We start from the raw sequence: 24,727 nt of genomic DNA on the forward strand, positions 1-24,727 counted from the left end.
ATATTTTTGTATCATATGTTTCTCAAACAAAAATTTCAACTAGATAAGAATTACTTTCTGTCACAACAGATAGTACTCCATCAATGTTAGCTTGAACAACAGATTCATTGGCATTTTTAAACAAGAGACATTTCCCTTCTTAATATGTCATTGAATGAGACATATTAAAAATAGATGTGCACAGCTTTCTGAGGTAGATTCTATGAAAAATTTTATGAACTCAGTTCCATATATCCATAGTAATACTATGAATCACCCCAGCTTCTGGAACCATTGAAGGAAGCAGGAGTCAATGACTTTAATGATTGTGCCCTCTTTGTCCATATTGGTCAATTGAATTATGGAAGAGTTTCTTTAAAGATTTACTGTACTATTAACCCCAAGATTTTCTTGCACAAAAAGAGTGTTTGCCAAATAGTCAAAAGTTAAAAAAAGAAAAAATGAAAAAAAGTTATCACTGTGATTTACATTTTCTTACTATGGACAAACAAACTAAATTTGAAGCTTCAAGGGGGGAGAAAGAAAGTTTGTGACCTTGATCACAAAGTGACAGATGTGAGAATCTATGTCAAAATAGGTTCTTTTCATAAAATTAGTCAATAATAGTGCTACATATTTTTCTATCATGTCATTATGCATGTTAATTTAAATACAACTGAGAGCATTACACAAGTTGACTACAAATTACAAATTGACTACAAATTTGCAAGAAAATTTTGAAGAATGCTCTGTTGGCATTTAGGGTTGCTTTTCAATTTGTGACATAACTCTTTGAAATTGATGTTAATAATGTGAAGTTTGCAAGGTTAAGGAATTTCTTTAGCATATATAAATGTAATTTTGAAACTTATGCTCTAATAGTTGAGGTTCTCTGGAGAAAGAGAACGGGACCCATACACACATAGTCTCCACCTTACAACAGTTAGGCATGATTTTTCAAGTTTGCACATTCAGCTAAAACTATAAATTTAAAATTCTGGTCTTTCCTATGCTAGAAGTACGTGGTGCAATGCTCTTTCATAATGTGGGGCAGCACTAGTTTGTCATGGCTCCCTATCAGCCATATAATCACAAGGGGAAAGAAAATATTGGTTCTCAGAACTATGTTGTCATTGTATCTTTGACCCAAGTATTCAATAAATCATGTAAAACAACCAATAATTTATTATAACATAGACCTGTGTTAGCTGATTTTGCCCAACTGTACCCTAATGGAAGTTGTTCTGAACATGTTTAAGGCACAGCGATGCTGTGATGTTTGCTAGCTTAGGCGTATTAAATGTTTATTTTACATATGCTATTTTCAACTTCTGAGGGGTTGGTTATCTGGTACATGACTCCATCATAAGTCTGAGAACATCTGTAGACAGGTAGATACACCTGAGGGGAATTATAATTGGATTAGATCATGCAATTTCGGTGGCCAAAAAGTCCCATGATATGCATCTGCAATCTAGAGTACCAGGGCAGCCAGTGACCTAGATGGTATAATTCTCAGTCTGAGGCTGAAGGATTGAGAACCTGTGGGGATACTAGCACAGGACCAGGAGTCTATAGCTGTGAGAATGCAGAATTCTAAATTCTCAGGGAGATGATGGGTGTGTCAGTTCCAGAATGGAGAAAAAATTTGCCTTTCCTCTACCATTTTGTTCTATCCTGACCTCAATGGACTGGATGGTGTTTCCCTTCATTGTTGAGAGTCAGAGCTTTCCTATTCAGTCCACAAAATGACAATCTTTTCCTCACAAGTCTATTGAGATATAATGCTTTACCAGCTATCTGGGTACCCAACCAGTTAAACTGACACATCAAATTAGGTATAATATTACATAAATGACAAAGTTCTTCTAAAAATGATAAACCAGTCTTTTGATATGAAATAAAAATTTCATTTTGAGTATTGGACTTTTATATGTATTTGAAATGACTTGAAAATATGAATTTACTTTTTCAATTATAAATTTTATTAAATCTAGAGAACATTTTTGATGGAAATTTGGTGTTCAAATTTCAATGCATTATGCAAAATTAGCACTTGGACTATAAAGATTAATCATGATAAAGAAAATAAAGTATCTCAATTGAGCCATAAAATAAAATGAAATATTGTTATTATCGTATACCATGGATACAATCTGAGAATAATTATCCTTAATAAATGAAACCAAATACAAGTCACATTTGAGGTTATGTTGATTACGTATTGAAACGAGAAGCCTGATAGATTGTTTTAAATAAATATATTAAAAATATCTCCTGTTTATGACTTTAATAGAAAATTTAAAAGCAACATTATGCTTGTGAATTGCACTAGCATAGAGTTTTACATATGTGAATTAATTTGTTTGATATTTGTATTGTTTAATACTATGTTTTACTAATTTTTGTCTATTTGTTTTCTCTCCACAGAGAGATGTGTCAAAATCTCCCATTTTAATTGTGGAATCATCTACTTATATCATGTATTTTAATCATTCCATCCAGTTCTTCTTTGTAATTTGAAAAATAATTTATAAGAGATAGTCAAATTTGGAATTATAAGCTAAGTTCGTATAATTCCAACTTTGTTAGTGTTACCTTTCATCCAGTTGGATAATCTTTGACTTTGATTTTAATATTTAGCCTAAACATGCTTATAAATGTTTCCATTTTAGGGCTTCATCACACTGCCACATCATTTTCTTCTCTTTGTTCCAACTGTGTTACATTTCTTGCTCTTCCTTTATTCCATTTGCTGAGCTTCTAAAGCCTTTTTTATGCCACTTAACCCTCTTCGTAATTCTGCCAGTTACAAAATCTTCTAAAGTGAACATTCTTTTAGAAATTAAAACATATATAATTTCATAGAGTCACAAAACTCATTCCTCACCTTTTTGAATGTTGGAAGCTAACATTTATTATTCTTTTTTAAAACAAATAGTTTATTAAGAGACAATTTCTATACCATAAAGTTTATACTTATTAATTTAATAATTCAGAGAATTTTAGTATAGTATTAGTGTAGCAAATCTACCACTATTTAAATCAATGGAGAATATTTTCATCACTTCAAAGATAACCCCTTAACCATACCAGCTTCCCATGTCTTGGCAAAAATTAATCAACTTTCTGTCTCAGTGGATTTATCCATTCTGGACATAACAATGAAATAAAATAATGTGACGTTGTATTTGGCTTTGTTTAGGAAAAGTAGTCTCAGAATCCATCTGTGGTATACCATATAAAAATATTTTATATTATGGCTGAGTAGTATTCTACTATGTGGATGTTCTACTCTCTGTTTATCCATTCATAACATGATAGACACTGAGCGTCTGTCACATCTTGGATATTATTAGTAATGTTTCATTGGATGGAATTAGAATCATTGCCAAATAATACTGTTATGAGCATTCATGCACAACATATTTTATAAATATATGTTCAATTATTTAGGTATGTATCTTTGAGTAGAAATGCTCAGTCACATTGTAATTTGGTTTGATATTTCAGGAACTGCCCCCAACATTTTACATTACCACTCAGATAAACAGGAGGGTTCCAATTTCTCCATATCTTGTTAATGCCCATTACTCCTTAATGCCAAATAACACTTCTTACTCATTGATGTGCATTGTATCTTGTGGTTTTGATTTAAAGTTCCTGGTGACTAATGATGTTGATCATCTTTCAAGTATTTGGAATTTTGCATATTTCCTTTGGAAAAATATCATTCAAATAATTTGCCCATTTGTATCTTTTTTCATTCAGTAGTGCTATTTTGATATTCTTAGGAACTCTGAATACTAGATCTTTATCAGACACAATGTGCAAATATTTCCTCCTGTTATGTGTGTTTTCAATTTCTTGATATTGCCCTTTCATGCATGTAAACTTTTTATATTTGATGAAATTAAAATTATACTTTCTTTGATTATATGTGCTTTTGGTGTCATATTATCAAACTGATGCCTAATCTTAAAGTCATGCAAGTTTTCACTTTTATAGTTTTAGATCCTACATGTTTTTGATTTAGTTTTAATTAATACTTATATGTGACATGAGGCAAGGATTCAACTTTATTCTTTTGCATGTGATTATCTTGTTATCTCAGCACCATTTGTTAAAGAGACCATACTTGTTCCTTTGAATGGTTCTGGCCTCTTTGCTGAAGATCAGTTGTCTATCAGAGTTTGGGTATATTTCTGGCTTCTCAATTATATTCTGTTGCACTATAGGTATATCCTGATTCAAGTTCCACACTCTTATGTTTATAGTAGCTTTGTGATAAGTTTTTTTTTTTATTTTAAACAAATGGGATTCATGTTGTTTCTCTGTTTGTACATGGAGTAAAGGCATACCATTTGTGTAATCATAAGTTTACATAGGGTAAAGTTGTTTGATTCATTGTTATTTTAATCTTTCCCCCCAACCCTCCCACCCCTCCTTTCCCTCTATACAGTCCTTCCTTCCTACATTCTTGACCCCTCCCTAACCCTAACTCTAACCCTAACACTAACCCTTGCCACTCCCCATTATGTGTCATCATCCACTTATCAGCAAGATAATTTTTCCTTTGGTTTTTTGAGATTGGCTTATCTCACTTGGCATGATATTCTCCAATTTCATCCATTTGCCTGCAAATACCATAATTTTATCATTCTTTATGCCTGAGTAATATTCCATTGTATATATATACCACAGTTTCTTTATCCATTCATCAATTGAAGAACATCTAGGTTGGTTCCACAATCTGGCTATTGTGAATTGAGCAGCTATGAACATTGATGTGGCTGTATCTCTGTAGTATGCTGATTTTAAGTCCTTTGGGTATAGGCCAAGGAGTGGGATAGCTGGGTCAAATGGTGGTTCCATTTCAAGTTTTCTAAGGAATCTCCACACTGCTTTCCAGAGTGGCTGAACTAATTTGCAGCCCCTCCAGCAATGTATGAGTGTACCTTTTTCCCCACATCCTCTCCAACACCTGTTGTTGCTTGTATTCTTGATAATCACCATTCTAATTGGGGTGAGACGGAATCTTTGGGTGGTTTTGATTTGCATTTCTCTTATAACTAGCGATGTTGAACATTTTTCCATATGTTTGTTGATTGCTTTTAAATCTTCTTCTGTGAAGTGTCTGTTCAGTTCCTTAGCCATTTGTCAATTGGGTTATTTGTATTCTTGGTATTGAGTTTTTTGAGTTCTTTATAGATTCTGGAGATTAGTGCTCTATCTGAAGTATGATTGGCAAAGATTTTCTCCCACTCTGTAGGCTCTCTCTTCGCATTGCTGATAATTCCCTTTGCTGAGAGAAAACTTTTTAGTTTGAATTTATCCCAGTTATTGATTCTTGCTTTTATTTCTTGTGCTATGGGAGTTCTGTTGAGGAAGTCTTTCCTAAGCCGACATGTTGAAGATCTGGACCTACTTTTTCTTCTATAATCTGCAGGGTCTCTGGTCTGATTCCGAGGTCCTTAATCCATTTTGAGTTTAGTTTCATGCATGGTGAGAGATATGGGTTTAGTTTCATTCTGTTGCATATGGATTTCCAATTTTCCCAGTACCATTTGTTGAAGAGGCTATCTTTTCTCCATTGCATATTTTTGGCACCTTTGTGTAGTATGAGAAAATTGTATTTATTTGGGTTTGTGTCCATGTCCTCTATTCTGTACCATTGATCTACCTGTCTATTTTGGTAACAATACCATGCCATTTTTGTTACTCTTGCTTTGTAGTAGAGTTGAAGATCTGGTATTGTGATACCCCCAGCTTCATTTTTCCTGCGAAGGATTGCTTTAGCTATTCTAGGTTTCTTATTCTTCCAGATGAATTTCATGATTGCTTGCTCTATTTCTTTAAGGTACGTCATTGGGAATTTAATTGGAATTGCATAGAGTATGTGTAGCACTTTTGTTAGTTTGGCCATTTTGACTATTACTTCTGCCTATCCAAGCACATGGGAGATCTTTCCATCTTCTAAGGTTTTCTTTAATTTCTTTCTTTAGTGTTCTGTAGTTCTTATTGTAGAGGACTTTCACCTCGTTTCTTAGATTGATTCCCAAGTATTTTATTTTTTTCAAAGCTATTGTGAATGGGGTAGTTTTCCTAACTTCATTTCTGAAGATTCATCACTTATGTATAAAAATGCATTAGATTTATGAACATTGATCTTATATCCTCCTACTTTACTGAATTCACTTAGGAGTTCTAAAAGTTTTCTGGTGGAATTTCCTGGTTACTCTAAGTATATAATCATATAATCAGTGAACAGGGATAGTTTGAGTTCTTCTTTTCCTATTCATATCCCTTTAATTTCTTTGGTCTGTCTAATTGCTCTGGCTACAGTATCAAGGACGATATTGAATAGAAGTGGTGAAAGAGGGCATCCCTGCCTTGTTCCAGTTTTTAGGGGGAATGCTTTCAGTTTTTCACCATGTAGAATGATATTAGTCATGGGCTTAACATAGATGGACTTTACAATGTTAAGGAATGCTCCCACTATCCCTATTTTTTCTAGTGTTTTGAGCATGAAGGGGTGCTGTATTTTATCAAATGCTGTTTCTGCATCTATTGAAATAATCATGTGATTCTTGACTTTAAGTCTGTTGATGTGGTGAATTATACTTATTTATTTCCTGATGTTGAACCAACCTTGCATCCCTGGGATGAAACCCACTTGGTCATGGTGCACTATCTTTTTAATATGTTTTTGTATGTGATTTGCTAAAATTTTGTTGAGAATTTTTGCATCAATGTTCTCTAAGGATATTGGTCTGAAATTTACTTTCCTTGATGTGTCTCTGTCTGCTTTAGGTATCAGGGTAATATTGGCTTCACAGAATGAGTTTGGGAGGGTTCCCTCCTGTTCTATTTCATGGAATACTTTGAAAAGTTTTGGAATGAGCTCTTCTTTAAAGGTTTTGTTGAACTTGGCTGAGAACCCATCTGGTCCCGGACTTTTCTTTGTTGGTAGGCTTTTGATGATTTCTTCTACTTCATTACTTGAAATTTATCTATTTAAATTGTGTATGTTCTCCTCGTTCAGTTTAGGCAATTCATAGGTCTCTAGAAACTTGTTGATGTCTTCGAAATTTTCTATTTTGTTGTGGTATGGATTTTCAAAATAGCTTCTAATTATGTTTTTTATTTCAATTGTGTCTTCGGTGATATTTCCTTGTTCATTCCGAATTTTAGTTATTTGGTTTTCTCTTGTCTTCTCTTTGTTAGTGTGTCCAACGGTTTATCAATTTTGTTTATTATTTCCAAGAACCTGCTATTTATTTTGTCAATTTTTTGCATTGTTTTTTGGTTTCAATTTTGTTGATTTCAGCTCTGAGTTTAACTATTTCCTGTCTTCTAATACTTTTGGTGTTGGTCTCTTCTTTTTCTGGGGCTTTGAGCTGTAGTGTTAGGTCATTTATTTGTTCCGTTTTACTTCTTTCATTGAATGCGCTCCACGAAATAAATTTTCCTCTAAGTACTGCTTTCATAGTGTCCCAGAGATTTTGATATGATGTTTCTTTGTTCTCATTGACCTCTAAGAATTTTTTAATTTCTTTCCTAATATCTTCTGTTATTCATTCATCATATAATAGCATATTGTTTAATCTCCAGGTGTTGGAGTAATTTCTGTTTTTTACTCTTTCGTTTATTTCTAATTTCAATCCATTATGATACAAGTTAGTGTCTCTATCTCCTTGTATTTTCTAACATTAGCTTTGAGGCATAATATATGATCTATTTTAGAGAAGGATCCATGTGCTGATGAGAAGAAAGTGTATTCACTCTTCTTTGGATGGTATATTCTATAAATGTTCATTAAGTCTAAATTATTGATTGTGTTATTGAGTTCTATAGTTTCTTTGTTCAATTTTTGTTTGGAAGATCTGTCCAGTGGTGAGAGAGGCATGTTAAAATCACCTAGTATTACTGTATTATAGTGTATTTGGTTTCTGAGATTGAGAAGGATTTGTTTGACATACATGGATGTGCCACTGTTTGTGGCATAGATATTTATGATTGTTATGTCTTGCTGAGTTATGATTCCCTTAAGCAGTATGAAATGTCCTTCTTTATCCCTTCTAACTTTGGCTTGAAGTCCACATTATCTTCAATGAGGATGGATACCCCAGCTTTTTTGCTGAGTCCATGCGCATGGTATGTTTTTCCTTATTCTTTCACCTTTAATCTATGGTATCTCTTTCTAAGAGGTGAGTCTCTTGAGGGCAGCATATTGTTGGATCTTTCTTTTTAATCCAATCTGCCAGTTTATGTCTTTTGATTGATGAATGCAGGCCATTGATATTCAGGGTTATTATTGAGATATGATTTGTATTCCCAGTCATTTGACTCATTTTATTTATTTATTTATTTATTTTTGACACTACTTGGTTCCTCCTCTATTTGACAATTCCTTTAGGATAACTCCTCCCTTTGCTATTTTGCTTCTTTGTTTTTCATCTTTTCTTCATGGAATATTCTTTTTGTAAATTCTTTCAGCTTTGGTTTATCATGGAAGGATTTTATTGTATCGTCAAATCTGAAGGTAAGATTTGCTGGGGATAAGATTCTTGGTTGGCATTCATTTTCTTTCAGGTCTTGAAAAATGTTGTTCCAGGCCATTCTAGCTTTTAGGGTCTGGATTGAAAAATCTGCTGATATCCGTATTGGTTTCCCCCTGAATGTAATTTGGTTCTTTTCTCTCACAGCCTTTAGAATTCTGTCTTTATTTTGTATGTTAGGTATTTTCATTATAATGTGCCTTGGTGTGGGTCTGTTGTAATTTTGTGTATTTGGAGTCCTATAAGCCTCTTGAACTTGATTTTCCATTTCATTGTTCAGATTTGGAAAATTTTCTGAAATTATTTCATTGAATAGATTGTTCATTCCTTTGGTTTGTTTCTCTAAGCCTTCCTCAATCCCAATAATTCTTAAATTTGGCCTTTTCATGATGTCCTATAGATCTTGGAGATTCTGTTCATAATTTCTTACCATCTTCTCTGTTTGGTCAACTTCATTTTCAAGGTTAAATATTTTGTCTTCAATATCTGAGGTTCTGTCTTCCAGGTGTTCTATCCTATTGGTTGTTCTTTCTATGGAGTTCTTAATTTGGTTTATTGTTTTCTTCATCAAGGATTTCTGTTTGGTTTTTTTTCAATATCTCTTACTCTTTATTGAAATGATCTTTTGCTTTCTGTATTTGCTCTTTTAACTGTTGATTGGTGTGATCATTCAATGCCTGCATTTGCTCTTTCATTTCATCATTTGCTTCCCTTACTATGTTAATTATGTACATTCTTAACTCCCTTTCTGTCATTTCTTCTGCCATGTTGTCATTGGATTTTATTAATGTAACATCTAGATTTGTTTGAGGCATTCTCTTCCCTTGTTTTCTCATATTGTTCAAGTATCAGTGGACTGCTGAGATGTTGCAGATTTCCTCTATTGACTTATAATGTGCCTGATGATTTCTAGTATATCCCCTCTTCAGTAGCCTGAAGTCTTGGAGGAAGTTGCTAATGCGGTGCTCCAGAAGAAAGCTGCCTCTCTAGGGGTGGTGGCCTTCAGGTGGGGAATATTCCCTGCTAGTGGGCAGTGGTGCCTCAACTTGTTGACCAATGGTCATCCAAAGGGGAACTAGGCTGTGGGCTGAGGCAAGGCCTGTTTGGGCCTGGGTCTCTGGTTTTACCATCCTTGTGGTAAAACCTCACCCGGCAGGGAAGACTCACCAGATGGAGAGGTCTCGCTGGTCAGTTCCCCTTCTAGAGGTTCCCCTCAATCTACAACTACCACCTGGGCTGGGTTGCCTTTCTCTGCAAGGTTCCCAGGGGCCCGGACCTACCTCCTGGGCCTGGGAGCCTCACCCTTGGCAGACAAGTCTCCTTAGGCTGCCTCTCCTTAGAGAAGCTGCCTGCAGTCCTGGAAACTTTGCTCTGCCCCTCAGCTTGTCTCTATGCAGCTCTTCCACTGAGAAGTCACCTAGGTCCCAGGATCGTGCTGTGCACCTAATCACCTGGCTATGCGGCCCCTCCTATGATCAGCCACCTGGAGCCCTGTACCGATGCTCTGAGCCCCAGCGACCCACCACCCACCTCTTCCTCCAGGCAGCCAACTGGTGATCTGTGTGGTAGCTTTGAGACCAAGCAACTCACTGCGCACCTCCTCCTCCTCGGGCAGCTCCAGGAGCCGGTGCTCTGAGTCCAAACAGCTTCCCGCGCAGCTCCTCCTCTCGGCAGCTGCTGGAGCCCCAGTGGGTTGCTCTGAAATCAAGCATTGTGCTGAGCTGCCTCCAGTTGTCTGTGTTCACTTCTCTAGTGGGAGGGGGGGTATCTTACCACCTGGGCTGGGCAGTCTTCCTCTGCAATGTTCCCAGGGGCCTGGACCTACCTTCTGGACCTGGGAACCTTGCCCTTTGCAGACGAGTTTCCTTAGGCTGCCCCTCCTCTGAGAAGCTGCCCGCAGTCCTGGAACCTTTGCTCCGCCCATCAGCTTGTCTCTGCAGCTCTTCCACCGAGAAGCCACCTAGGTCCTGGGACCCTGCTCTGCACCTAATCGCCTGGCTATGCGGCCCCTCCTCTGGGCAGCTGTTGGAGCCCCGGCGGGTTGCTCTGAAACCAAGCGTTGTGCTGAGCGGCCTCCTCTACAAAGCTGCCAGTTGTCCATGTTCACTGCTCCAGCGGGGGGAGGGGGTGTCTCACCGGGCAACTCTACTTCAAAAAGTTCCCTGCATTCTGGTACTACCGCCCTATCTGGGACATCTCCCCAATGGGAGAGACTCACCCGGTGGCTTTGAGTTTGTCCCAAGTCTCTCACTGTCTCCTCTTTTGAATCCTGAGTCCTGGAACAACATGAAATGCAGCCTCCCTCTAGTCTGCCATCTTGAAAAAATGTGATAAGTTTTGAAACTGGAAAATGTCTTCCTTTTTTTCTTTGTGAAGAAAAATTTTGAAACAATGTTTTATAGTTTTCAATATATATATCTTGTACATCTTTTGTTCAATTTATTCCTATTTCATTGGTCTTGAAACTTTTATAAATGAAATCATTTCCTTAATTTCTTCTTTGCACTACTTATTATAAAGTACATAAAAAGATAATTAATGTATTTATGGTGGTCTTGTATCCTAAGACCTTGCTGAACTCATTTATTCTAATAGTCTGTGTGTGTGCAAATGTGATTCTTTAGGTTTTGCTATACACAAGATCAAGTCATCTTTTAATATAGTTTTAGTTCTTCTTTTCCAGTATGGAAACATTTTTTTTCACAGTGTGGGGGATTGAACCCAGGACCTTGTGATTGTGAGGAAAGAACTGTATGAACTGAGGTATATCTCCAGCTCCTGAAAACTTTTATGTAGTTTTCAACTACAACTGAACTACTCTGACTACAACCTACCCAACATCAACACTAGAACAAACACTGCATACATGCTTGTCTTGTTCCTGATGTTACAGGAAATTAGTCATTCATGATTAAGTACATAAGCTATGGAGTTTTATATGTGGTCTATATCAAATTGAAGAAATCCTCTTTGTTCCTATTTTTAAGATTTTTTTAAATTGTGAAATAGTGTTCAATTTTGTCAAATGCCATTTCTATATTTATTGAAAGAAGCATGTAGTTTTTATACTCTATTTGATTAATAAAATGTTTGTTAATTTTGTATGCTAAACCAATTTTATATTCCTGGAATATATTCTGCTAGTTTATAACAAATAATCCACTTTGTCTATAGCTAGGTAAATCTGCTTGCATTTTCAGTAATTTTGCATTTGTATTCATAAAGGATATTGCTCTACAGTTGTCTTGTGATATCTTTGGTTGTGTTATAAGAGTAATAATATCATAGAATAAACTACAAAGTGGTTTCTATTGTATTTCTTTCAAAGTTTGCAAATTACTTTAATTCTGCCTTAAATTTTGATAGAATTTACCAGCAAAGTCTTCTGGGAAATTATTTAATTACCAATTTAATCTTTACTGTTATAAGTCTATTCTTATTTTCTGCACAGTAAGTAAATTTCAGTAGTTCATGTCTTTCTAGGAATGTACCCATTTCATTAACATGACCTAACTTATTTGCACACATTTGTTCATAGTATTACCTTAAAATTCTTTTCACTTTTGAGGGTCATTTGTAAAATATTTTCTACCTATCTCATTTTAGTAACTTCTTTGATAGTCTTTTCTCTCTTTGCATGGCCATGGACAAAGACATGTCAGTTTCTCTTTTAAATGAATCAGGTTTGGGGTTTATTTTTGTCTTTTGATGGTTTTTGAGTCTCTATTTCATTTATTTTTTTCTCTAATGTAATTTTCCAGCAAAGGCTGATGAACAGGTAAAATACTGGTGCTTATCTGGGGCTGTAGCTTTGGCATCCAAACCCTTTCAGTCTTCTAAGCCACTAGTTTTCTGTTTGTTTCATTTTGTTTTAAGCAACTGAGATTGCAAGGTTGTTGGCTTTGAGTTGGCTGTGGATCTGGGAAGATGTGGATGTGGTTAGAAAAAGTAAATAGAAACACCATCTTTCTTCAACATTCTTGGATTGTTGCAAGACTTTAAATTCGAGAGTTCTGAAAAATGCATTTGACAGTTTCGACAGATTTTATGGAGAAGCAGATTGCCAAAGGTAGTTCTGATGCACACTGTCCCCTTCTACATTTTATGACCTTAATTTTAGGTGTTATAATATTTTATATATTTTTAATTCATAAACATTATTATTTTATATAGCTGCTATTTATTTAAACCCATTTGTGTTGTCTGTTGGCTTTTCATTTGCTAATGCAATTCTCATTTCCATCAAGGACGATTTCCCTTTGGCTGCAGAATTTCATTTAGTCTGTTGGTGACAAATTCCCTTGGTTTCATTTGTCTGAAAATGTCTTTATTTTGCCCTCATTTTTGAAGAGTATTTTTCCCCAGATATAATTCTTCAATTAATCTTCAATTATTCATGATTTTTCAACAAAATGATAAAAACCTCAGTAGTTGTCTCTACTGGAAGAACCATTTCAAAGTTTCTTGCTCCTCACATAGGAGATCTAGCTAGTAAAGTCAAATATCAATTTGCCAAGTAAGAAACCACCAAGCATTTCATAAAATAACAAACAGCTAGAAATACTAAAGAATGTAAGTGTAGGAAAGAAAGTACTTACCCTTGAGGGGTATAAAAATGTCCAGCAGGTGGACTCATACACAAGATACAGATGGAAAAAAATCATCAGGAAAGAACCTGATATCTGCAGCCATTACTATGGAACTCAGCAAGAAATATTTATCATAGTTTATATTTTTTGATTTTCAGCTTGGTATGGGTGTCCACTTTCCCAAATGCTTTATAAAAATACAGTTAGGTCCACCACAAATACTTGATTCAGTCACATATAAGAAGGCCTGGGGATACAGTATCTTTTAGTGATGACTTCAGGTAATGTGCTGCCAACTGCCAGCACCAATCATAAATAAACTAGTGGTCCTTATAGTGAGGATCCCACACCAGCAGCACCAACATCACCTGAGAGCTTGTTAAAAATATAAATCCCTAGGCCCAACCCTGATGGCTTAATCAAAAAATGTAGGGCTAGCGCAAGATTGTGTTTTTACAAACTGTCCAAATGATACTGAAGTGTATTTGGGACATGCTGGTTAATTACCTAGCAAATCAGAATGAGAGTGCCTTAGTTGGCTTATATCACCAAGATGTAAGGAAGAAAGCAGAAAAGAACAATTTGGGGCATTGAACAATTTCTAGATGCTGTTTGTTTTCCTTGTTGCCGTGACTCACACACTTTGCCTATCTTGCCTTTTTGACCAGATTAGAGAGTACCTATTTTCTATCTTTTCTCTACACGCAAAGGCATAAAACTGCAAAAGGGCACATTGAAAATCCTCCAAATATTTGGCTTTCAGGCAAACTGAACTCACAAGATGTAGACTAGTGTTTAAGAACATGGACTTCAAGTATGTGAGGTCTGGATGGAAAGATCACAGTTCACAGGCTTACCACAGGTTGTATCACAGGCAAGCTGTCTAACATCTTTGAGTCTCAGTTTATTCACCTGTGAAACAGTGATTATTACCCCAACTGAAACATTCACTGGGCAGACTCGGTGTGATGATTTATGAGAGGCAATTGCACAAAGCCTGTCATATAGTAAACACTCGTTGAATATTGTTCTCATTTCTAGATGCTTCCCTATATAGAAGCAACTGTCAATTGTGTGTTGCTGGGGAGGACAATGGAGAACACATAACTACTTACATGAAAAATCCATTTATAAACTTGGCATTTTCCTCCATCTTCATTAGAAGCTCAATCATCAACTCTTTAGCTACTGTTAAATAAAGTTGATGGAAGCCAAGAATTTGAACAAGGCACCTGCATTTGTTCAAATCTGTACAGAGTTTAACAACAATCACTAAGCTTTGGTTGATTCAAAAAGACCTTGTAGGCAATTAACCAATTAAGGTTTACTCAACTGACTCAGAGACTAAGGTGTAGTCAAGTGAGTTGTTTTCTATGCTTCACTTCAGTTTCTCTATAAATGCTGTCAGATCACATTTGTAGTTATAGTCCTCTACACATGCTTTGGCTCTGGGAACTTCCCAATCCTTGAATTGCTTTGGTCTTGTTTCATTTTACTTTGTTTTTCTATGCTCGAATAAAATTTACTAGATTTACTCAGTCTAAGGCATTTTCCTTTTCATACTGGTTAGTGATTATTCTTTGAAATAGGCAAGAAAGATAAGTTTTAAATATAAAAGTTTGTTTCTGTCCTATTGACATTTACTTATAATTCACCCAAAGTTGTTAAAGAATGATTTTAAAATAATTGATCTAATTTAATATCTTTCCATTAGCCAATAGATTTGGATTACCTAAGAATTGGCAAGTAAATTTATGTATCTATTACATATATAAATTTGTGTTAGTCTCTATTACATGTAAGACTTTGTGCCTTTTACAAATACTTAGTGTATTTTTTACCAATACATTTTAATAAATACTCTGGTATTAATTTGTGGAAAGATATATGCATGCATTTGTGCATGAAAATATTATAGTTCATCTGTTTCTTATCATGCCAAACACTGACCTCAGTCTTCCATCATTTGATTAATTTGGTCTTTATAGCTGAACAAAAATATAACAGATATTTTAGTTTTATTCTGAGCTGCCCCACTTGATAACTGAGTCAAAATGTCTTCATAGATAGTAAAGTCACAAAGAACTTGAAGATCATTAGTTTTGAATGATAAAAGTGTTTAAAAACCCCTTGGGACTAAAGAACTTATGTTTGGAGTTCTAAAAGCTAGTCCCTGTAAGATGAATGTAAATAGTACCTAGGAGGGCAGGTCTGTGCCAGATAGGATTACTAAAGGAAAACTACCTTTAGCTCCTAGTTTGTGGTTTAATTTGAATTTCATATAAACTCTAAGGAATAATTTATATTCCTAATGTCAGAGAACTGTGAATCGCTACATTAAAGTCACATCTTCCTATAAATAAATATATTTTTAATATGCAAAACACAGTATCACATTCAAGCAGAAACTTGTACAACATAAAGACAATGCACTGTTCCTCCTTACTCCTATTCTTATGCTTCCTGCATGAACATACAACAATTGCACGAGGTACCAGAGCTGCCTTCTCTGCTCTATTAAACCTCACAGTATATTTTTATACTGAGCTTTATGTATACTGTACTCTGTTAACTTTTGTTCAATTTATTTATTATCTCAAAATCCATAGAGAAGTTTAAATTCAATTTAGTGAATTTCTTTTTAAAGGAAAGAAATTTTAAAACCCACTTTTATAGTGATCCTTGGTGATAGGAAACCTTAAATTAAATGAATAATGTTTATAATAAAGGTTAAAATGCCCAAACAGAAAGTACAACTAAATCTAGCAGGAGCAGGTAAGGAAATGTCTCCATTAAAAATAAGATTATCTAAGAAGTTTGCAGATTTCAATAAAAGATGAGTTTAGCTAACCAGGAAGGCACTTTATTAAGCAAATACAAGGAAAATGCCTGCAAAGCTGTTTTATTTTCCTTTAATTAGGTCCCAAAGTCCCTTTAGAGATGGCTACAAACTCTAGCCCTGCCCTGATGGAGATATAGGGAATGTGGTCATGAATGTTGACAATGTGTCTTTCGTAGGCATTTTAGTCAGTTTTTTCCAGGTTATGACCAAAAGATCTGACAAGAATATTTTTAGAAGAGGAAGTTTATTTGGTTTGTGTTGTTTCCGAAATCTCAGTCCTGAATGGCTAACTCTGTTCCTTGGGGCCTTAGATGAGGAAGGACATCATGGTGGAAGGGTGTAGCAGAAGAAAGTGGTTCAGAACATGATACCAGGAAGCTGAGAAACACAGCTCCACTCTCCTGGGATAAAACATATTCCCCAAAGGCATGCCCCCATTGACCCACCTCCTCTGGCCACACCCCACCTGCCCTACAGTTATCACCCAGTTAATCCATTAAAGTGGATTAATACACTGTTAAGGCTCTCATAAAGCCATCTTTCACCTCCTAACTTTCTTGCATTGTTTCACACATGAGCTTTCATGGGACACCTAACATCTAAACCATAACAACAGGACAACATCTTTATCCTGGTGAATGGCTTAATATCTAAGTGTCTGACCAGGTCTCCCTCTGGCAGGAAACTCATATTTCCTGTCAGGTTCTCTGTGGCTCTTGTCTGAACTGTACCCAGTTTATTATTACCCAAAGAACCACTCTCTAGGAGAGCCCTAACTGGTAGAAGAGTTAGTTTCTGTGTGTTAGTCTGGTGAGACCTCAAGGAAGCAGCAAAACCAAACCATGAAATAATAGTTTTATTATTTATAGATCCACAAAGTAGCAGGCAGCATGCCTTGCAGGCTATGGAGAGTGGGGAGGCAGTATCCAGGACACCCTCATGAAGCAGAGGGGGAACACAATAACAAGAGATGACACCTGTTCTTAAGCGCCATGGCCCCTACCCCTTTGACTTCCCTGGGGAATGTGCATTACCTAGTTTAAAGAACACATACATGAAGGCAGAAGTTCTTTTTATGACTCTGGAATTAACCATTAGGTTGTACTGTGTTTGGCAGCTATGGGTGTGTTGGTTTTGGGTCAGTGAAATGAGGACTAAGCAGACCACATCAAAACCACATCTGAAAGGAAGGTTTTAACTCATTCAGACACATTATGTTCAGGACTAAAAATGGATGTTGTTATGGTTTGGATGTGAGGCATTCCCCAAAAGCTCACATGTTAGATGATGCAAGAAGGTTCAGAGGAGGAATAATTGGGTTGTGAGAGTCTTAAACAAATCAGTGAATTAATTCCCTTATAGGGATTAACTGAGTGGTAAAGGAAATGGTAGGGTATAACTGGAGGAGATAGGAGTGGGGGTGTGGCTTTGGGGTATATATTTGCATATGGCCAGTGGAGACTATCTCTCTGCTCTCTGATCATCATGTGAACTGCTTCCCTCTGCCACACTCTTCTGCCATGATGTTCAACCTCATCTGGAACCCCGAAGAATAGAGCCAGCTGTCTATGGATTGAGACCTCTGAAACCATGAACTCTGAATAAATTTTCCTCCTCTACAATTGTGCTGGTTGGTTCTTTCAGACATAGCAGAAAAAAAAAACTATCTGAATCAGATGCCAAGGCAGCAATTCTGTTAAACAAATTTATGACAAAATCATTTTTCTTAGTGCTGGAATCTGAGAATATAGCACAAAAGAAAAAAAGTTAAGGTCAGTAAAATTTTATAAAATCCTAGTAGGAGAAACAAGTTAAACTCAGATGAATACCTCTGGAATATTTTGCTAGTAGACTTAACACAAATATTTGAAAATTAAAGATATTCATAAGGTGTATTAGTAAAATAAATTATAACTCTAAAGAAAAAAAGGCCTCTCTACCTCAATACCCATGCCTCTATTTGCATATAGCACAGACTTGGCAGGCTTTCTAAAATTTAAATTATGTGATTTTCTCCCTTGCATGCTGATTATAGTAGTCCTCCACTATCTCCAGCAAGTTCTCTTCAAAGGTCTCATGTGATTTAATTCTGAGACATTCAGTGGTTTTAAATCTTAATGTGATAGCATTGATTTGGCAGATCTTTAACATTATCTTTCCTAAGACATGAATTCCACCCATATTATTTTTCACACACTATCTTCTACTGCCATGGTGTCAGCTGGATATGATCCTGGTGATTCACAAGGCTGAGGTAGTTAGACTGCAAGTTCAAGGCCAGCATCAGCAACTTAGTGAGGCCCTGAGTAACCTGGGAAGACCCTATCTCAAAATAAAAAATAAAATAAAAGTCCTGGGGATGTAGCTCAGTAGTAAAGTGCCCCTGGGTTCAATTCCCAGTACTAAAAATAAATAAATAAATACATAAATAAATAAAATAATGTGATTCCAATCTCAGAAATAAAAGCTATTTGCACTTCTTTCCCTACAGTGGTAACTTTCTTTCATCTATTTTTATTATATGACCATCTTTCTTCTTGTGAATTTCCTGCTTAAAGACCCCTCCTTTTCCTACTATGCCTGAAAATAAATCACAGTATATTGGAGGTGGAATGTATGCTACAACAGCAGAAAATTTGTCATAAGTATTCTCAATTGCTTATCTTCTATTTGAACAGAACTCATACCTGAAGAAGCCCTTCCCACATCAGATAGTTTTCATTACAGAGATTTTTAAAGAAAAAAATTTAATCCATTGTTGAAATTTTCATCAAAGTAAGCCAAACATACCATCTTATCTAGGATAAGCAAGTGGTCTTTGACAGGAGTGAGACTCTGTAGTCATTTTTAGGCATTCTCTTTGACTCTCTACTCACTGTTTTCTAGAAATGAGATCATAAACAATTCTTTGCCATCCTTTCAATTTTCTGATTTTCTGAGATTCTTGGCTTCTCTGACATTGCTCTCCCAACCCTTTCAAAGACTTTGAAAACACCTTAATCCCCTGCATTTTAGATCTTTTCCTGACGAGAATTCCTAAGATTGGTTCCTGTTTTCCTTTGACTAAAACTGACTAATAGTGCATAATCTTTTTTAGTTTATCTACTTTTTTGCCCAGATTATTAATCAGGGACAATGAAAGAGCTGACAGTGCTAATAACTTATATCAATTACTTTACACTATTGAGTCCTACAAAATTGTGTTCAATCTTAATCCCAAAGCTACATTCAGGCCATCTGTTTCCAAAGAAAATAATGCATTTTCTGTGTTTTTGATGTATTTAAAAAAATTATGAAACAATACTAAGTTCCTTCTGGTGATATGGGATATTAACAACTTGAAGTGGATTTTAAATAGTTATTAACAGGTACTCATAGAGAAAACAAAATAGGTAGAATACGTTTGTTTGGATACCAAGACTTTAGTGATTTTTTAAAACCTTTTCCCTTTACCCTCTTGGAGACTGTGGTCTAGAGAGATACAAATTCCTTACTTTCCAAAGATTTTCTTTCTCTTTAGTTCATTTACATTAACATCACTTAGTAATTTTCACAAATTTTCTTTCTTTGTCAATCCTGTCTACATGCAAATACCAGAAAAATACTGTAATTCATTTCTATTCATCTTATGATTTACATCCAGCAACAACTTCTGAATGTGCCCCTCCATGTTATACTCTATAGCAGAATATTTAAGACTCTTTGCAATTTAATCCAATATCCATTCAAACTTATCCCAAAGTGATAACTAACATTTAACACTGTGTTATGAGACATGTTCTTTGACTAGTTTGAAGGCATTTTCTTATAGCTGACAATAAGCATATAAGGTCTATAATCTTAAGCTCATTGTTTTTTCAGATAATGAAATTGAAACTCAGAGAACTTGTATCATCATTGAAGTTAATGCAGATAATTAATTCTGGATATGGAATTTAAACCTAGTGCTATTTGATACTAGAAATGAAGCACTGTAATAAGCTAAGAAATGGTCCCCAAAGATATAAGATCCTAATACTTGAAACTTGTAACTTACTTTACATGAAAATAACTATTGAGATGGGATTTACTGAACAATCTTCAGATGGGACAATTGTCTTATATTTTCTGGGTGGACACTAAATGCAATCACAAATATGATGATAAACAAGATGGAGAGGCACATTTGACAGAGTATACAGAAATGAAAGGAATGTGGTCATCATAAATCAGTGAATATGGGTGGCCACCAAGATGGAATAGGCAAAGATTCTCCTCTGGAGTCTTTGGATAAAGCACAGTCATGACAGCACTTTGATTTTGGCTTATTATTCTGATTTTAAGAATTTTGTCTTCAGGGTTGGGGAAAAACACACTTCTGTTGTTTCAAACCACCAAGTCTGTGATAATTTCTTATAGCAGTCAAATAAAACTCATATGAGCATTGAAACTTTACACTATCCTCTGCAGACAAATTCTCTGATTCTCAATCTGAAAAGGAATTAGAGAGTGATGACCACAGGGCTTGGTTTTAAGGGAATTACTTTACTATCTTTTGTTTTTCTTTGTTTTTTTCTTTTGGTATTGGGGATTGAACTCAGGGGCACTCAATTACTGAGCCACATCCCCAGTCCTATTTTGTATTTTATATAGAGATAGGGTCCCACTGAGTTGCTTAGTGCCTCGCTTTTACTGAGGCTGACTTTGAACTTGTGATCCTCCTGCCTCAGCCGCCGGAGCCCCTGGTATTACAGACATGTGCCACAGCACCCAGCAAGGGCATTCCTTTCAAGACTATAGGAGTCTAGGTAGAGAAACCTAACCCTAAAGGAAATGATATACCTGAGACTGGGAATAATCTTACAAAATATGTTACCAAATCAGAGTGGAAACATCAAGATTTAGTTGGGTGAAATTAACCCTGAATATTTTTTTAGTATTTTTCAGTTTTCAAATACCAAAAGAAAACGTGGTCCTTGAAGTCATGGCAAAGCAATTCCTGAATAATAGTGATAACTGGTTGTCCCTGAAGAAAACAGTGGCCATGCTGTAGTAAGGCAGGTTAGATGAGTGAAATTGCAAAATTTGCTGATGGGTGAAAAATCAAACTGATGTGTGATTTAATAAAACAAGCAACATAAAAGCAGATGCATAGTCACATGCCAGGCCTTTGTATTTGACAGATCCTACAGAGCATTCTTATCAATAAGTGTGAGCAACAGAAAGATTTCAGGATTAGTGTAGAGGTTTTTACCACTTAGAGTTAGAGATCTGTCAGCAACAAGAAACAATTAATTAAGCACAATTACATCAGTTAAAAAATATTAAATTGGTGTTCACTCTGGCAGCACACATACTAAAATTAGAATACAAAGAAGATTATAATGGTCCATGTGCAAGGATCACACAGATTCATGAAGTTGTCCATGTTTTTTAAATGTCAGGTCACATTTGAAAGTAAGTTAATGAGTTACTTTTGAATTCTGAACTCAGACTGTAAAATAAAAGAAGAGCTTAGAATGAGATAATCCAAGCTCTGAAAGAAAATAATTGCCAGCCATGATTCCTATACCTATCAAAGCTATCTTTCAAAATCGAAGAAGAAATAAAAAAACTTTCCATGATGAAGATAAACCAAAAGAAAAAATGTCCACTAAGCCAGCACCACAAAGATATATTACACACAGAACTAAAAATGAAACCACAGGGCTCTCAAATAGATGATTCTCTCAGAGAGCAATTAAATAAATTAAAATTAGGACTAAATTAAACATAAGACAAAGCCCATATGACAGAAAATAACAAACATCTATTCATAATAACTCTGAATATAAGTGATTTAAGTACTTCAAGGAAAACACATAAATTTGCAGATTTTTAAAAAAGTTTTAACTATATCTGGTCAGCAAGAAAATCATCATATGGGCAAATATATCCACAAGCTGAAAGTAAAAGAATTGAAAACTATCTTTCATGTGAATGGAGTCCTAAAAAAAAGTTGGAGTACATATTTTCATATCTGACAAAGCAAATTTCAAGGAAAAAGCAATCAGAAGAGATAAAAATGGTTACTACACATTGGTAAAGGGAACAATCCAACAAGAAGATATACCAATAGCAAATATTCATGCCCCAAATATCAGTGCATCTAACTACATAAAACAAACACTTCTTAACATTAAATTTCAAATAGATCCCAATACAATAATACTGGGTGATTTCAATATACCCCTCTCACCAGTAGACAGGTCATCCTGATGTAAAGTAACAATAAACCTACTTGCAACCTAAATAACACCATAAATTGAATGGACCTAACAGATACATATAGACTATTTTATCCAAAGCAGTTGAATTCACTTTCTTCTCAGCAGCTTCAGGACCTTTTGAAAAATAGAATATACTCTACATTACAAAGCCTGTCTTAGCAAACAAAAAAATAATAATCCTATGCATCTTATCACATCATAATATAATGGAATTAGAAATTGACAGTAAGAAAAATTATAGAAATCACATAAGTGCATGAAGATTGAAAAATGTTTTTTTCAATGAGAAGTTGATCATAGTAGAAATGAGAAGAAAAATTTAAAAATTTATATAATCAAATGAGAATAGTGATGGAATATATCAAAATCTCTGGGACACTATGAAAAAAAGTTGTAAATGGAAAATTAATAGTATTGTGTCTCTATTAAAAGAAAAAAGAAACATTTTCAAGAAAATCTAATGCTACATATCAAGGTCCTAGAAAAGAAGAAAATAATTAATAGGTACAAATAATAAAGGTTAAAAAGCAGAGCCAAAATTAATGAAATTGAGAAAAAAAAGTACAAAGAAGAAATGCAACAGGCTTGGTTCTTTGAAATGACAAACAACATCAATAAACCCTTATACAAACTAACAAAAAAAAAGAAAGAGAAAAGCCAAATCAATACACTAAGAGATAAAAAAGGAGATACCATCACAGAAATTTCTGCAAAACAGAAGATCATTACAGACTATTTTGAAAATTTGTATTCCAATAAATTAGAAAAATATTGACAAATTTCTAGAAGATATTGACAAATTTCTAGATACTTATGACCTACCAAAATTGAACCAAAAGTATATAGAACCAAACCAATCTCAAACAATGTAATTGAAATAATAATAAAAATCTTTCCACAAAGATAAATCCAGGACAAAATGGATGCTCAACTGAGTTCTTCAAGACTTTTAAAGAAGAACTAACACAAATTCTCTGCAAATTGTGGCAATTCGTCTAAAGACTAAGAATTGAAATACAAAGGGAGGGAACACTACCAAATTCATTCTATGAAGCCAATATCACCCTGTTACCAAAACCAGATAAAGCTACATAAAAACAGAAAGAAAGATCAATATCCTTGATTTACATATATTAAAAATCCTTAATAAAATATTAGCAGATCACATCTAAAAGGTTAACAACCAGGACCATCAAGTTGGTTTCATCCCAGGAATGCAAGATAGTTCAGTATATGTTAACAAATAAATATTATTCATCACATAAAAAATAACAAGGACAAAAATCACATGATCATCTGAAGAGATGCAGAAGAAGTCTTTGACAAAATTCACCATCATTCATGTTAAAAACACTGAGGAAACTAAGGAGGAACAAACCTAAATACCATAAAGGCCATATATGACAATCTCTAGTCATCATCATACTCAATAGAGACAAATTGAAAGCATTTCCTCTACAATCATGAATAAGACAAATATGTCTACTCTTACCACTCCTATTCAATATAGTTCTTGAAACTAGCCAGAGCAATGAGGTAGGAGAAGGAAATTAAAGAAATACAGTGGAAAAAGGAAGTCAAGTTATCTCTGTTTGTTGATGACAAGATACTGTACTTAGAATATCCAAAATCTCCACCGGAAGACTTCTTGAGCTGATGAATAAATTCAGCAAAGTTCCTGGATACATGATCAACACAGAATAATCAATAGCTGCCCTATATTCCAAAAATAAGTCCCCCAAGAAATCAAGTAAAGCTGGGCATCATGGCCCATGGCCCACTGACCTGTAATTGCAGCAGCTTGGGAGACTGAGACAGGGGAATCATGATTTCAAGGCCAGCCTCAGCAATAGTGAGATGCTAAGCAACTAAGTGAGACCCTGTCTCTAAATAAAATACAAAATAAGACTGGGGATGTGACTCAGTAGTCAAGTGCCCTTGAGTTTAATCCCTGTTTCCCACTAACCCACCCCCAAAAAAAGAATCAAGCAAACTATTTCATTCACAATAGCCTCAAAAAATTACCTGGAAATAAATCTAACTAAGCAGATGAAAGACCTCTACAATAAATATTACAAAATACTAAAGAAAGATATTGAAGAAGACCTTAGAGATGGAAAGACCCACCATGATCAGGAATAGGTAGAATTTGTGTCATTAAAATTACTATACTATCAAAATCAACCTCAAAATTCAATGCAGTACCCACAAAATACCAATAACATTCTTCACAAAAATAGGAAAAAAAAAGTCCTAAAACTTATAGGGAAAAATAAAAGACCCTGACTAGCCAAAGCAGTCCTGAACAACATGAATGAGGCTAGAGGTATCACAATATTTTATTTTGACTTATACTACAGAGAAACAGTAATAAAAACAGCATAGTATTGGCATAAAAACAGATAAACAGATAGGAAGGCCAATGGAATAGACTAGAAGACACAGAGAAAATTCCATGTAAATATCTGATCCTTGACTAAGATACCAAGAGCACAAGTTGAAAAAAGA

The 24,727-nt window shown here is 35.1% G+C and overlaps 1 non-coding gene and 1 pseudogene across 1 annotated transcript; one reads left to right on the forward strand and one right to left on the reverse strand.

The window, feature by feature from the left end:
* Positions 1-24,727, reverse strand: part of LOC124974373 (olfactory receptor 2T6-like) — a 147,216-nt pseudogene that overhangs the window by 99,788 nt on the left and 22,701 nt on the right.
* Positions 21,283-21,384, forward strand: LOC124974384 (U6 spliceosomal RNA). The gene has a single exon (XR_007106774.1). It is a non-coding gene; the product is annotated as a U6 spliceosomal RNA (small nuclear RNA).

The sequence above is a fragment of the Sciurus carolinensis genome, unplaced genomic scaffold, assembly GCF_902686445.1.
Source record: "Sciurus carolinensis unplaced genomic scaffold, mSciCar1.2, whole genome shotgun sequence".
Lineage (NCBI taxonomy): Eukaryota > Metazoa > Chordata > Mammalia > Rodentia > Sciuridae > Sciurus > Sciurus carolinensis.